The sequence below is a fragment of the Nannospalax galili genome, unplaced genomic scaffold (genome assembly GCF_000622305.1).
Source record: "Nannospalax galili isolate Female #2095 unplaced genomic scaffold, S.galili_v1.0 scaffold553, whole genome shotgun sequence".
Classification (NCBI taxonomy): domain Eukaryota; kingdom Metazoa; phylum Chordata; class Mammalia; order Rodentia; family Spalacidae; genus Nannospalax; species Nannospalax galili.
In genome coordinates, this window is record NW_008336313.1 from 3,244,842 (window position 1) to 3,257,975 (window position 13,134).

The 13,134-nt window shown below is 40.0% G+C and overlaps 1 protein-coding gene across 1 annotated transcript in view; it reads right to left on the bottom strand.

Annotated features, from left to right (window-relative positions):
• The window catches only part of Pde4b (phosphodiesterase 4B), a 661,174-nt gene that overhangs the window by 598,565 nt on the left and 49,475 nt on the right, over positions 1 to 13,134 (bottom strand). The gene's annotated exons all lie outside the window — the stretch shown is intronic.

Consider the following 13,134-nt stretch of genomic DNA (forward strand, 5'->3'; position numbering starts at 1 on the left):
ATTTTCTTTTTCAAAAAAAATAATTATGAGACATTATTAACATTAACAAATAAATTTTCCATCTGTTGTGAGACTTCTTTTTCTGGGGATGCTAAGCAATGCTTATTCCCTTTCAAGGTTCTAGTGTCAAGCCAATGTTTGATTAAAGTTTTACTGGGGAACCAATGAATTTATTGAGCGTAGTTATAGAGATAACTGAGGGGTTGCTGAGGTGTATGTATGACCTGAGGGTGTACACACAGGAAAGCCTTTACCCAGCATGGGTCATGCCTTCTCTTCCTAGCCTTCCCCAGATTATATACTTTAGCCTTCCCTAAATCCAGGAGGCATCTCCTATTCACAATTCAAAGACTTTCTTTTCCTCCTTGAGGTAAGAGTTATGCAATTTGGGAGTCTTTTAGATAGACCCACTGAAGGGGTACTCCAATTGCCTCATCCTGTGTCCCTATTCAGCATGGAAGAAGCCAGAGCAGTCTGAGTCCCAATTTCTTGTCTGCAAGTTGGGTAACCTCTTCAGAGGATGGTGTGATAAGAATAGGAGGTAGGAATTGGCTAGGTAGGAATTGGTAGGAATTTAGTTAGGGTAAAAAGACCCCAAAGACAAATAGCCAGTTTCTTGGCTAAAACTCACAATGTCCTTGGGCCTCTTAGCAACGTATTCTGTTCCAAAGGCCAAATATGTTGAAAATATTTGGGAGCTTTTATCTAATCCTTAAAAGATTTTAGGGTTACCTCTTCAGATGAGGGGAATGTTAAGAGTAGCCAAAAGCCCCATAAAAAAAATAAATGAGAAAAAAAATTTGGGGCATGATTCACCAGCAAGGCAGAAATAATTTTTTTTTTTTTTTTAAATAGGGTCTCCCTGTAGCCCCAGCTGGCCTGGCACTCACTATGTAGACCAGACAGGACCTGAACTCAGAGATCCAACTGCCTCTGCTTCTCAAGTACTGGGATTAAAGGTGTGTGCCACCACACCCAGCCTAAATACTTTTAACTGAGGTGGTGCATTTTGGGAACAGTGTACTTGTGTGGCTGACAGTGTTCATAGATTCTTCTGTGATTAAAGCAAACAAACCTTAAAGAATCTTCTTTCTCTTCTCGTGCACCGAGCATACCAGGAAAGCTTTCAATTGTTAACGCAATCCACCCAGTGCCATTAGAGAGAGCACCCAGCATAGCAAATGCATGTATCTTAATCACAAGAAAGATTTATCAACTATAAAAATTTAATAAATTGGGAAATTTCTCCCGCAGTCGTAAAATAATGAGCCCAAAGATGCTCTCACTGTAAACAAGAAGGAAAGTGGAGACATACGAAAAACTGCTTTCGGGCATACAAAAGGGGCAGCAAACTGTGAAAGAAAAGCATAGAAAGTTTTCTGCCCAGAACCACATTCTCCATGCGGTGGCTGAGAAAGGAATCTGAGCAGAGCACAGCAACCTCACTGAGCCGGGCACAAAGGTCCAATTCCAGGCTGGCTGAGGAGGCCGATGCCATGGAACAGGGTGACCCAGAAGAAGATGCAATGCAGAAAGGCTCCAGAAATGTGTGCTGCAAATTCCTAGACTCCACTAAGTTCTGAGAAGTGTGTACATGGGGTAAAACTTCATAACCCAAGCCCGGAATGACCAGGATGCTGTAAGCCAACAGTTCTTAGAGCTTCTACAGTGATGGAAACATGTGAGTTCTAAAATGGGAGTGAAGAGTCTTCACTGGAGGACACAACTATTTCTGTGCAGGTGGCAGGACTCCATGAGTCTTCCCATCTTCTTGTAAAGGCTTGGAAGCATCAGGATGATTGGCAGGTAACTTGTGCAAGAACCAGGAGAGGTAAGGAAGAGGAGAAGAAACCCAAACACTCAACTGTGTGAAATTCACAAAGTCTTATGTCAGGTAAAAAAATTACAAGGAGGAAAAACTGCAAAATGACTCTAATACAAGAAAAATGTCAGTCAATAAACAAAGCCCACTGCCCTAAATTACCAGAGATTGCTAGCAGACAATCACAAATGCAGATATACTGTCTCCAAAGACTTAAAGAACATCTACAATCAGTCTGGTATTCTCATTGGAACCAGAGAGTTCAGAGAACTGTGTGAATGACTGTTTTGTCCATTTTTTCAAAGGGTGATAAGACAACCAGCTCCATATTAGACAATTAAGAAAGAAGTTAGTTCATCATATACATTGGATGCCTTGGGGTATTGTAGGAGGCTAGGCCCGAGACCAGCAGCACAGGCCCATCCTGCTTCCTTTTTGATGAGCAGGAAGGCGCAGTTTGGGGGCTTATGGCCCAACCTGATTCCTGCCGATAGCCCTGGACACTGCTGACGTGTGACACACGCCCATGGAAGAGAACACCTCGGACTCAGGGGCCAAAGGGGAGGCAAGGAGGGGTATAAAGGGACCTCCCTTGTATGCAATAAATGAGAGCTTACTGGCAGACCACCCAGTCTGTTTCCCAGTGTCTGTGTCGTTGACTCCGCGCCTACTCATCCCCTGCCCCCACGGTGGGAGGAAGGTCCGCCTAAACAGCAACAGGGTATCACAGATTAACACTCTGCCCTTTTTAACACTAAGGCTGTCCTAGAACAAGCTCTTAAAAAAATAAAAGGTTGTTGCTAAAAAGCTAATAGTGGATAATATTAAAAATTCTTAAATATTCAAAACAAAATATGGCATAAAAGGAAGGCAAGAGGGAAGAAGAACAGATGGGCAAATATAAAAACAGAAAAATGGTAGGCTGACACTCAAATGTTTCAATAGTAACATTAAATAGAACTTTGTTTAAAGACACCAATTAAAATGCAGAAACTATTAAATTGGACCAAAGAGCAAGGACCCAACTACATGAGTTTTGTCTATGCAAAGCTTTCGTAAAATAGAAAAACACAGGTAAATTTCAGGGAAAATGATGGGAAAGGTAACGGAGCTGAGATCAGGAAAGTGGGTGCTTCTGATACTGATATGATATTGTCAGACCAGGGAGACATCTAAACAGGGAAAACGATCATAACAAGAAGAAACGTATCATGGTTAAGAAGTCAACTGATAAGGAAGGGCCACTAGCAACTGTCAATGTGTGTACACCTAGTAACGCCTTCAAAATTCAGAAAGCAAAGCAAGCAAAACTGAAAGGAGAAATAAATCCACAATTTATAACCATGAAATCCAAAACTTCCCTCAGTTGCTGAAAGAATAATCAGACAGAAAAACCACAAAAGCAAAGAATTCTTGAACAACATTATCAGCAAATATGCCATACTGATATACTTTATGACAGCAATATAGAGTTTTTTTCAAGTACCCGTGAAATGTACCAAGATACCATAGGCCATAAAATAAATATCAGTTCATTGACAAGGATTGTAACACTTGAGAGAATACTGTATGACCATGATAAGTGAAAAAAAAAAAGAAAGGAAAAAGAAAGAAAAGAAAATTGTATGAAAATTCTCAAATGAATGCAGGGCAGAAAAACATTTTTATTGAATAAAAATGAAAATAAAATAGAAAAATGATTGATGTTTATATAAAGCAGTGCTTACAGCGAGAGTCAAGGATTTAAATGATAAATAAAAGCTAATAGAGAAATGACCCAAGAACCAATATAATAAGATTTCACATTAGGCTTGTAGAAGATTAGACTCAAAGTAGGTTTAAAAATGTACATATTAAAAATAGAAATTAATGAAATGGAAAATCAATAAACAGCAGAAAAATAAATGGAAATAAAAGCATGGTCTCTGTAAACATCAATAAAATTGATTAACTTTTACTAAAATGACTGAATAAAACTGAGTGGTACTCCCAATTCTTAGTGAATATTTGGAGGAACTGAAACTCTCAGACACCTTTATAAGAAGGCAAAAAGCTAGAGAGATGACTCCACAGCTAAAAACACTTGCTGTTCTGGAGGACCCAGTCTCAAATCCCAGCACCCACATCTTGGCTGACAACCATCTGTGACTCAAATTCCAGGGGATCTGACACCCTTTTCTGGTCTCTGCAGGCATTACGTGACACAGATGCACTTACACCCATGCAGACAAAACACCTATAACCACAAAATAAAATTAATAAAATACTTTTAAAAAGAAGGCAGATGTTTGGAAAACAGGTAACAATATATAAAACGACTCAACAATTCCACTCCCATGTGTGTTGGCTACCAGTTCAAACCCACTCACTGCAGAGAGGTTTCCAAGGCAGGGTGGAGCAGCTATCCTAGATCCAATGCCCACTTTCCATTGATGGCTTTGTGATGATGCAGATGAGACTTGTTAATATTTATTTTGCCAGGTGACACAATGGAAGGTTTTGTAAATGAAGGTTCTGGAAAGACAGTAAAATAAGTTTCCCTTCCTGGTTCTGGCATGTTCTTCACATGTCTTTCACAACACACACAGGGTTATTTGTTCCTTTTCTGTTTTTTTTTTGTGGCATCCAGTGACCAAAAGCATTTGACACCTTCCTTAAGCACTTTCCCTGGCACTCTGTCGGCAGCTCTGTAACATACTCACACTGGCAGGGAACGTCAGTGTGAATAGCTTTCTCCAGGAACCACAGGTTGGGCACCCCACAAGTGCCACCTGCAAAACACACTGTGCTAAGCATTTCCTGACCAAGGACCAAGGGAAAATCACTGACAGCACACTTTCACTCAGTTAGCTTCCCTCCACACCTCCTACGGATGTTTCAAGGCCAACGTAGCACCCCTCTGTTCTCGGCTTGCCCTGGACCCCACTAGGATGCTTCCTTATGGATAAACAGTTTCCCTTTGCAGTTCAGACAGTTCCTTCCTGTGTCCTGTTAAATACCTCCCCTTAGGCAGCTTCCTGACTCTCCTTAGAGTTTCTGCAGTGAGTTCTCAAGTGGAATAACCCCCTGAGGACACTCCTCACTCCTGTTTTCTCCTAACACTCCTGAAGACGGATGTCCAGAAGAGTCCTGTGGGAGAGACAGTTCATTCTCCACCATATGGTGAATCCTCTGTATGTCCTCCCAAGTGAGTCCTGAATTTTATCCTAGGTCAGGAACAGCCTCCTCCGTGGGTCTTTTCTAAGTCTCAGGGGTCAGGGCTCCCCCTTTTCTACCAATCCTGTATTCTTTAGAATTTTCTTTACCTCTCAATCGCCATTCTTCATTTCCCCAATCCTCTCACAATAAGCTTTTAATAATACCCTCTATTTAATTATTTTAAAAAACTTTAAACCTTCTGTGCTCAAATTACTCTGCTGTTTCTGATTGGGCCCTGACTCATACCTGAAGAGATAGGAAAATTTCTATCATAAAAAGATTTGTATATAAATATTCAAAACAGTGATTCTCAGTAACAGCTGGAAATGACACAGATGTTCAATGAGAATAAGTAAATGAATAATCTGTAGTATATCTACAATGAAATGTTATCGACAGTCTAATGAATGGACCATCAATACATGAAAATCCATGAGTGAGTTTCGGAAAATAGCCATGTCCTAGTATATTATTCATGCGTATAAAACTAGAAACGAAGAAAAAAACAACCTTAGAAACAAAATTTACAGTGCTAGAAAGCATATCAGAGCTTGCCTGCAGTTGCTGGAAGTTCATGAGACGTGATCAGAAGCTGGTATCTTATGCATAACGGAAGTTCTTTATGTTGCAGCTGGTGTCTCACTGTTTCATATCTTTCTTAAAATTTGACAAGCTATACATTTAAAAATGAGTCCACTTTATCATTTAAAATCATGCCTCGGGCCAGGTATGGTGGTGCACAGCTTTAGTCCCCACAATGGGAGACAGAGAGATCAAAGTCACAGTGGTCTACATAGTTGAGTTCCCTGCCAGCTAGGGCTACAGGAGACCCTGCTCCCAAAAAGTTATGCCTTATAGTACATTAAAAAACTAATGTAGTCATTATATTAATCAATACATTCGTACACTAATTTGTTTGACTTCTGATGAACTTGTCTTGCTAAGCCTTCTCAACTCTTACTGAGTCTCCAGACATTTTGAGTCCAGGACCTGGTGCTGAATTACTATATACTAAAAGGTGTCACCCAGAATACCATCTGTTTCTAAGTCCTCTACACACCAAACAGCTACATGAAGGTAGGGGTGACAATAAAGGCAGTGGGTAGACTTGTTACTCACTCTAGGCTACTCAGACGTAACAACTTACATTAAATAATGATCTAAAGGTAATAGTAGTGTGATCTGCTCCCAATAAATTCACACCCACATATAGCAGATGCCACATCCTAGATCCCATTCTCCCTTAGCCAAGGCTCTGATACTGAAGATCTCAGAAATTGCACACATTTTTGCCTGGGCTGTATTCTGGTTTTACCTTCATGGGTGAAGTAATCATAGTTAAGTACCTTAGTCTTTGTCTCTGTTAACATAACTATATACTAGAGATGGCAATAGAACTTCCTTCATTATGTGATCATGGAATTGAACCATGAGCCTATAAAAGCGATTTGCACAACAAATGGTATATAGTAAGTGCTCAGAAAATGCTGCACCTTATTGCTAGTGTTCCCTTCCACACACTGTTAGTGCATGTACTTCCAAGGTTTAGAACTGTAACCGTAACAGTGCTACTTCCCAACAATAGGAGAAGGCATTATGACAGCTCTCAGAAAACTGTGTTTTTCAAAATCCATAACAAGAACATGCTGAATAGCACGTTGTCATTTTATTACTGTATTGTTAATAATTTTTCCACACTGAGTCAATGCCAGAGAAGAGTCCCTTACTGTATACAAAGAGTGTATTGCTATCCTTGTAACTCTAAGAAAAGATGATCATGGGTTGATATATTTTATGAGGTTTATCTAATGAAAGCTAAGAAATTTTTAGTAACACAAGTTTCTGATTAGAGATATTCCATTTATGTCAAGTGATTGGATTATAAACTGCTAGGGTTCTATAACTGCAGGTAAATAACTGTGACAAGTGCCAGGTACACAGATAGAATTCTAGAGATTTTCAGAACCACTTGCTATACCCCCAAAAGCCTTAGACATCACTGGAGACAATGCTCAAACTCGAAAGCTTTTGCCTTTCTGCTCCATTCATAGTGATGCTCTTAACATCTTAGATTCTTAACCTTCCTAGGGTAAATTAATTCAAAGCATCTCAGCCTGGAATTCATGCTTCTCCATACTATGTTCCATACTTTTGCCTGCCAACAGCACCGTTTCTCATGACTTCCCTTTGCCGTAGCCAATTAGACTTTTTTTGTTTTCAGACACGTTTTGGTTCTTCAACCCTATGTTCATTTCTGTCTCTACCTGAAATCACATATTCTTGACCTATGTTTCCCTGCTAATATATCATTTATCCAACATTTAATCCCATCTACTGAAACTTCTAGGTTTCCACAAGCTTTAGGGAGAGCAGAGTTCATGGACAGACATCATTCCTTCCTTTCTCTGTGCTTCCTCATTGCCTGAATTAAGTGAGGGAAGCAGTTACAGAGATGAGAATGTGCTAGCATCCTCCCTGGTTGGATGCTTCAGGAGAAATAACATGCATGCCTACACTATTCTGTTATGGACTTGAGCAAGTTAAGGGAAGACCTCTGAATTTTGAGGGATCTGGGAACACAGGCACTGAGAACTTGTCTGGAAAATAGATTCCTGAAGATGGAAAGCCCCCTGTGCCAGCAAGGCTTTAAAAGAGTAGGTACAGAGCATTCGAAGAAAAGATGAGAACCCGACTCCCTCCTTATCCTCTAAGTTCCTGAGAAGACACTGGAGACAAGCTTAAAAGACCTCACGGATTCCCACAATAAAATGCAGAATTCAATCACATACAAGACTGCGGTTCCAAACTGGCTAAAACTAAGTTTGAACAACTAAAACATGAGTAGAGAGCTACAGATCTGCCCTGAGTATTGTTAAAAGATGCTAAAAAGAGATTCAGAGAGAAGGATTGAAAACTTAGACTGGAAAAATAGAAGTACATCTGTTCAATGACTGTATATTCCTCAAAAAGTCATTTACAATTGCTTACACCAGGGGGAATAAGTATATTATAAAATCTCGCTTTTAAGCTGCCAAAGTTGTTATGTTGGTGTTGAAATATTACACAAAGGACAATCGCCTGCAATAATAATTAAAAATATGTTATTGAGTCAGAGAAGCCCAGAATACAGAAATAATAGGGGAAGACAAAGCTGGACGTATGTGGACAGGACTTTCTACTGTAACTGCAAATGCCCACAGCTGTGACTGTGCAGGCTTGCAGTTCCCAAGTTCCATGTCAGCTTCCCACCTCCTGAAGCAACAGACCCTTTATCCACAGAGATTCTTTAGAAATCATTTGTACTTTCTGTACTAAATACAGATGACAAAATTGCCTCTAATAAGAATCTCAGATTAGTTTTTGTTTTGTTTCAATATTTTTGAATTTCCAATCTAACACAAAATGAGTTGTCAGCCAAGTAAATACTAATTATTGTGCCCATTTTCCTGGAAAGCTTCAGTTCGTCTAAGAAAACATAATAGTCTCTAAGAGTCCAGCTCAGAGAACATGTTTCTTGGTAATGCTAGGCTTATCATCAAAGCTGTGTCACATACTCTCATGTGTGCTGTTTTACTTGTCTTCAAATAAGTATGTGTGTTTGGACTGCCTGGTTAAATTACAGGCTAACAGCACCAATGTCTCATTAGTAGCCAATAAATGCTTTCATTCTGTTGACTACTTTTGCTGTCTCACCCGCACGGCCTAAGTCCACATTTTAGAAAGCAATTTATAAGCATCAGATGTCAGGCACTTCAGATGTACCGAGTATTATGATTACATATTGAAGACACGTTCAAGATAAATTCAGTTAGTTCCCTTGAGGTCAAATAAATAGTGAAAGCCAGGGAGAAGTGTGGGAAAAGAAACTCAAGGACTGAAAACTTTAAAAAGCAAAAAATCCACCCATTCATGCCTTATATGATAGCTTTATTACCATAATTGTCTTATTCCCATTTATGTCATGTCCTCAAAACAAGAAAGCAGTGTTTAACCTTACCAGTCATGTCCTCAAAACAAGTAAGTAGTGTTTAATCTTACCAACCAAACATATGTAATGATATACCAATTTTAGAATAATTAAATTTAACAAAAGGAAATTTCAACTTACAGCTATATTTTTAAAAAGTTGGAAGAATGGTACGTTTGGGTACAAACTGCTTATTTGAAAATTTTAAGAAGAGTGCAGGAGAGAGAGAGAGAGAGAGAGAGAGAGAGAGAGAGAGAGAGAGAGCCAAGAAAAGAAAGGGCAGTTTCTCGTGCAGAAATTAAGGAATTTCCAGGGTAAAAGGGTATAGCAAAGTACCAAAGAGAAACCAGAATGAATCTTTTAAAATGTCTTCTGTGGGGTTTTCTGAAATCTTCATAAGGAACATGAGAGTGCTTCTTGGGTGTAAGAACCTGGGCTGTCTCAATTTAATTCTTGCTGGTCCTTCTTCCTAAGAACATAGCTCTTACATCAACTCTTCATAGTCCCTTCTTCTGCCCCAGATCTTCCACAATTCCCAGTTCCTTAGTGTGACAGACAGATCCTACAACGATGCCTTTATATGTCTCTGTCCTCATCTTTCCCCTTTGTCCTGTCCACAGGCACCTGACACATCTTATCATTCCCCGTGTCTACACACTTTCATGCCTGTAGAGATACCACCCATATTCTGAGACTGTCAGTGTCATTTCTGGAAAGCCTATTTGGAGATACTTCTTAGCCTTGCAGACCACTCTGTGAGAACATAGTGCTGCTTTGTATAATGTTAGTCCTGTGAGGTCATGAACTTATTCTCTGCTCTTGATATTATGCACAATTCTTGGCATGGAGTCTTCATCTGTCTGACTATCAAGTACGTACTGAACAAAGCCAGGTGGTTATTTTCAGCTCAAGCTTAGAATGACAAATAAAATTAATTCTGTGGGACTTCAGAGCACCTAATCTGATAATATCCAACACATATGTGCTAAATTTAAAGATAACCATTATTATTCGTTGCTTAAATATTCTCTCTTAGGACCATCTATGCATGCTGTTCCTTGAGCCTAGAATAATCTAACCTCTCCTCTACATTCACCTAAATTGTTTGCCTTTCAAAGATCACAGTCCACACTCCCAAGCTTGAGCCGACTGCTCCTACCTATGCTGAACTCAGTGAGAATTAACTTCACTACCATGATTCTTTCCACACACAGTTCACCTTCCAGCTTTCCTATTTATGATAGTAACAACAGTACACTACCAAGAACCCTGACTCATCTCCGTCTATTGCCTTGGTCATTGGTACACCACATCCACTGTCAAATCCTGCTGTTGCACACAGCACACAGATCTGCTCCCTCCCTTTTGCTTCCTCTCTTTCTAGTTCCACATTATGTGATGAGTCTGTCACTACAGTAGGTCCTTCTCTGGCCTTCTTCTCATTTCAGTTCATCCCAAGCAAAGCTTCAGAGAGCATAGTTCTGTCCATTTTTCCTTTCTTCATAAACCTCTAATGTATCTCCATTTCTACAGGATAATATTCAATCAGGAAGTGGTTGGCTACTCCCATACATTCGTGCCACTACTGTTATCAGTGGGTGTATCTTGGCAAGTCACTTGTAGCTTGTAAGGTTCACAATGGGGCAAAGTTGATAATTACTTCTCTCTTCCAGTAGTATGCACATCACCTTCTAGTACTGTAAAAGCTAGGCAGTAAGATGCATCTGTGAGGTCAGTATCAGCTTGATTTCTCCTTATTTGTTCTTTTTTTAAATGCATTATCTTCACTGAGATTTTGTCCATTTCATAATCTTAATCATATTTAGACCCCCTCCCCCATCCACACCCTCCCATACCCCCCATTGGGTTTCGAGCCTTCTGTCATATATGTTAAGACCTATCCAATCAAGCTTTTGGACCCATATGTACCTCTCAGTTCAATCACTAAAGTCTAGTCCGCCTATCTAGAGTCACTCCCTTAAAGAAGATCAACTTTCCCTCACCCAGAAGTAATACCAGCCAATAATTCCTTGGCTAAGGTTGGAGTCTGCTGCCCATTTCCACAGTTCTGTGCTGGATTTTTTGTCTGATTAAGTCAGCATGTATCTTATACATGCTATCAGCATTAGCATTACTGCAAGTTCATATGAGCAAGTTCCTCATTTGTTCCATAGCTCATGTATGTAGTGTCTTCAGCAATAGAGTCTTATCACCAAATTCTGGTGGGTAACAAGAGCAGGGGCAATGATCAATATTGTTTGAGGGTCTATGGGTGCCCTGGTCAACAGCTTCAAAAGGAGAAGTCCAAGTCAGGTGTAGTGACACTCACTTTTAATCCCAGCACTTAAGAGGTGGAGGCAGGCAGCTCTCTGTGAGACTCAGCCAAGCTTGATCTACATGGCAAATTCCAGGTGAGCTGGAGCTACAGGGAGACCATGTTTCAAAAACAAAAAGCAAAAAATAAAATAAAATAAAAAGAAAAGTAAAAAGAGGGAGTCCATTCTTGGCATTGGGCTTTTACTTTGCTAGCTTATGATATTTGCTAGGGGCAATGTGCCCTGTTACAAGGTAACCCCTTTTAGTCTCTTTGTTAATGTGTATATAGTTTAAGAAACTTCTATAGTAGTAGGTTTCCATGACGTTTTCTAAAGGATTTTCATGTTAGTTATCCCTCCTTATAGTCCCTCATCTACATTACCACCCCCCTTCCCTACCTGCTCCACTTAGCCCTTCCTACTCCGATAGTCTCCTTTTCCCCTTTACATAACTGCATCCTGTCTCCCCACCTATGAAGCCTCTCCCAATGACCTTAACTAGTTTCCTGACCTCTACGGATTTTCTAATCAGAACACACATATTTATGGATTCAAAGATAGCACGCACTAATTTTTTAATGTATGTTTTATTGAGTTTTGTGCATTTCATATAATAGATCTTAATCAAATTTAGACCCCTCCCCCATCCACACCCCATAATCCCCCACGAGATTTCACGCATTCTATCATATATGTTAGGAACTACCATAGACTTATGTGAAAGAACATGTGACATGTGTCTTTCTGGGTCTGGGTTACCTCACTCAGCATGATTATCACCAGTTCTATATATTTACCATTTACCTGTGAATTTCATAATTTCATTTTTCTTAATAGCTGAATAATATTCCATGGTGTAAATGTTTTATTTGTGCCATACTTTCATTATCTGTGCCTCAGTTGATGACATCTAGGCTGTTTCCATTTCCTGACTATTGTGAATACAGCAGCAGTGAGCATGGATGAAAAAGTATCTGTGGTGGGATAGAGTCCTTTGGGTATATGCCCATGAGTGGTATGGCTGCTCATGTGGTAGAGCTACCTCTATTTTTTTGAGGAAACTCCACACTGATATCCATTGTGGCTGTACCAGTCTGCACTGCCACAAAGAGTTGCCAGCATTTGTTGTGGTTTGTTTTTTGAATCTTAGCCATTCTGCTGAGGTAAGATTAAGAGGGAGCCCATACCCGACACTGACACAGATCTAGAAACTTGTGGCTATACAGGTCACAGGTCACAGGCCACAGGGGAGAACATATTACTGCTATTCTGCTAAGTGGACATAGTGTTAAACTGACTCTTAGTGACTGATTGTTATACCCGTAGGTTAATGCATCTCTCAAGTCTCACCAGAAAAGCTTCTTCACGGAGCAAATGTTGATTAACACAGAGTCCCACAACTGGCCAACATACAGAGAAAAGGAGACTAGAGAGTGCTTATCCCTGAATAGAACAACTATGACGAAATTCTGCCTCCCAAGGCTCGGGGAACTTTGCAGAAGATTGAGGCAGAAAGACTTGAAGTGCCAGAGGTGATGGTTGACCACAAGGAAGTAGTTGTCCAGAAAGCTGGGAAATTACTCTTATGAACGCACAGCAATGGTGACAGCATATACGAGATGCATATAAACTCAAGCTAGACAAAGTCCCAGCTTAGAAGTGTGGTGGTGAGTAAGAAGCCCCAACTGAGGAACTATTGGAAACCAATAGCTGCTTGGAGAGGAAGAGTCTGTTTTCTTTAAGGGTGTGATTCTGGATAGGCTAACCAGGCTCCAGTGGATGTACTCACACCTGAAGACATTTGCTGACACATTGGGCCTTAAATATATATA